The sequence below is a fragment of the Lactuca virosa genome, chromosome 9 (assembly GCF_052849685.1).
Source record: "Lactuca virosa cultivar CGN04683 chromosome 9, Lactuca_virosa_CGN04683_v6, whole genome shotgun sequence".
Lineage (NCBI taxonomy): Eukaryota > Viridiplantae > Streptophyta > Magnoliopsida > Asterales > Asteraceae > Lactuca > Lactuca virosa.
The window spans coordinates 286,862,598-286,866,285 of record NC_136434.1 but is presented as its reverse complement, the minus strand read 5'-3'; positions in this window follow the sequence as shown (position 1 = coordinate 286,866,285).

Sequence of the window (3,688 nt, the reverse complement as noted above, 5' to 3'; positions counted from 1 at the left end):
TCCAATTTCCGGGTCGGCATGCGTAATCTCGCTTGGTTTTGAGCAATAGAGGGAAGAGATTCGGAGGGCCATCTTCATGTTCTGAGTCGTTGGCGATTTCTCCATGTTTTAATTTAGGAGATGGAGTATTTCGGGGTTACAAGTGGCATGAGAGAAAGATCGGTTGCGAGATTCCGAGGAAGCAATGCAGTATCTGAGTATGATGTCATGAGTATGAGATCAGTGGTAGAGTCAAGACACTGCGAGGCGCTGTGATGGTGTACCGGGGTATCCGAGTTTAATGTCCTAAATCTCGGATTATTTTGAGTTTTGAGTTTGAGATGGCAAGTGGTGTATCAAGTATCTTCAGTTCCAGTGGGAGCCCTTCCAGCGAATTGGCATCAAGCAGGTTATCTGAGAATGGGAATTGCAGCAAGAAAAAGTGTTTGTCCCTACGGTGGTCGTCAGGAGTAGTGATGCAAGCCGGGTGGGTGTGTGTACCTAGGGGTGTTCAAAACCGGATATCCGAATTTCGGATAGTAGGTTTTTGATATCCGAATCCGTATCCGAGTTTTCGGATATCCGAAAATTCGGATACGGATCCGGATATTAGAACGGATATCCGAAATATTTATGTTTTAAATTGCAAAATTCTACTAACAGTATATTGATGTTCACAATTAAAGGCTTCCAATCCATTAAATAAATTAATTGTATTTAGGTAACATCTAAATTTCCATTACCATCAGCAACATGGATAATTGTTTCTGTAAATGCTCTATTCTTATAGGCATTACATCAAAGGTATACATAATCTTTTACAAACATATTAACAGAATCATGGAATTCACTCATTTGTCTTTAAACAAATAGATAAATACTTATATATGTAGTAATTAAGTTGAGAGGACGAAAACTCAAAAAGGGGTTTGTTTAATCGTTTTATGTAATTGAACCAAACCCATTAAACAATACCAACTAGACAATAAAAATAAACAAATAAAACAATTCAAAGCACATAGATGTGACTTAGCAGAAGACCGTCACACAAAAATCATCATTCATCAATATAGGAAAGATTATACATAGGTCCATACATGAGACATACATACAAACATGAACAATATTTGCACTCTATATTCTTTTTACAATTATAAAAAACCATCCAAGATATTAAAAATATATTTAATAAAAAAATAAAAAATCGGATATTGGATATCCGAAATATCCGAATTTCTTTGAAATTGGTATCCGTATCCGAATCCGAAAATTCTGAGAATGGGAATTGCAGCAAGAAAAAGTGTTTGTCCCTACGGTGGTCGTCAGGAGTAGTGATGCAAGCCGGGTGGGTGTGTGTACCTAGGGGTGTTCAAAACCGGATATCCGAATTTCGGATAGTAGGTTTTTGATATCCGAATCCGTATCCGAATTTTCGGATATCCGAAATTCGGATATCCGAAAATTCGGATACGGATCCGGATATTAGAACGGATATCCGAAATATTTATGTTTTAAATTGCAAAATTCTACTAACAGTATATTGATGTTCACAATTAAAGGCTTCCAATCCATTAAATAAATTAATTGTATTTAGGTAACATCTAAATTTCCATTACCATCAGCAACATGGATAATTGTTTCTGTAAATGCTCTATTCTTATAGGCATTACATCAAAGGTATACATAATCTTTTACAAACATATTAACAGAATCATGGAATTCACTCATTTGTCTTTAAACAAATAGATAAATACTTATATATGTAGTAATTAAGTTGAGAGGACGAAAACTCAAAAAGGGGTTTGTTTAATCGTTTTATGTAATTGAACCAAACCCATTAAACAATACCAACTAGACAATAAAAATAAACAAATAAAACAATTCAAAGCACATAGATGTGACTTAGCAGAAGACCGTCACACAAAAATCATCATTCATCAATATAGGAAAGATTATACATAGGTCCATACATGAGACATACATACAAACATGAACAATATTTGCACTCTATATTCTTTTTACAATTATAAAAAAGCCATCCAAGATATTAAAAATATATTTAATAAAAAAATAAAAAATCGGATATTGGATATCCGAAATATCCGAATTTCTTTGAAATTGGTATCCGTATCCGAATCCGAAAATTCGGATATCCGAATTTCGGATTTCCGAAATATCGGGTATCCGAATTTTTGAATATTTTCGGGTTCGGATTTTCGGATTTTCGGTTTGGGTTTCGGATATCGGATATTTTTGAACACCCATATGTCTACCTATCTATGGTTGGTCCGCAGGGCATGAGTTAACGATCGTAGTGTGGCGTCGACCCGAGGATGAGATTGTGAAGTGGTAAGAGCAAGTGCGGTAAGACTGCGGGGAGCTGCAGTCTCAACGAGTTAGTGCAAAGGGGTGTGGTGATGCTACGGGGAGCCGTAGTACTCACTATTTAGTGAGAGGTTGTGGTGATGCTACGGGGAGCCGTAGTACTCACTATTCAGTGAGAGGTTGTGATGATGCTACGGGGAGCCGTAGTACTCACTATTCAGTGAAGGGTTGTGGTGATGCTGCGGCGAGCCATAGTACTCACTATTCAGTGAGAGGTCGTTGTGATACTGCGGGGAGCCGTAGTACCCACTAGTGAGCGAGAGAATGTTGTGATGAAGCACTCTCTGATCAGGGCATGACGCAGAAGAGTGTTAGGCTTGGGTAGCCCTAATATTTGAGTTTTTGGGAGCCTGGTGGTCGAACCAGGGGTGAGACTGGGGTCTCCATAATTGTCGGGAAGCGTTATATTCTGAATTGAGTTGTGGTTATTGCAACCAAGGGAAATTGGAGAAGTGGTATACACGTGGGTTGCAGGTTATGAGTCAGGAGTTGAGTGATTCATTGGGTTGAGTGGTTCCAATTCTGGGTCGGACCAGACTCTCGAGTTTCAGTTTGGCATTAATGGTACATCGAGTTGGCGAAATGAGACTCCGGATTCTGAGAGGGGTCCCATTTTGAGGAGTATTGTTTGTCATCCAAAGTTTTAGACCTGAGTGGGGTCAGTTCGTTGGTGCGGGAGGTACCGCGAGGTGCATGGATATAATGAGTAGTAGGCGACAAAGGTCGAGGGTGAGACGATTTCAGTAGGAGTGTAGCTTTCGCTTGGGGTAAGGCGAACTTCGTGACTTGTACGTCACAGTGGGTCGAGAAAGATGTTGTGAGAGGGAAGTCAGTGAGACGTTTTGGGGCGTGTAATGGGTAACCTTTGAAGGTTCAACTGTGGAGTCAGGAGTTGACCTGGTGCTCAGTGTTGAAAATGGATATGAGAAACAAAGCTGGGGCTTATGATTTTGATGTCTGAGGACACTGCTAAGCAAGTATGATCATTTCTTGTGTCTGAGAATAGGGTATTGAGAGTTCTTGCCCAGACAGATTTTGATTGCAGTGCTGTGGATGGGTCTCTGATGTAATGTGACCCATTCTTCGTTTGGAAGTGTATTTGGGATCGTTTGGTATGTCTGGTATAGGTGACCGGTAGCTGATTGTTGGGCTTTTCTTGTGAGAATCAGAGAGGTTGTTTTTGTTCCGGATTTAGGAGTTCCTGTTTGGGTTCAGTTGACTATGGAGGAGGATATCGGTTGGTGTGAGAACCTTCCGCGGTGCTTTTCGGGTTTTGGGGTTCGATCTATGTATAGTTGAGGAACGATTTCGAGGGCGAAATCAA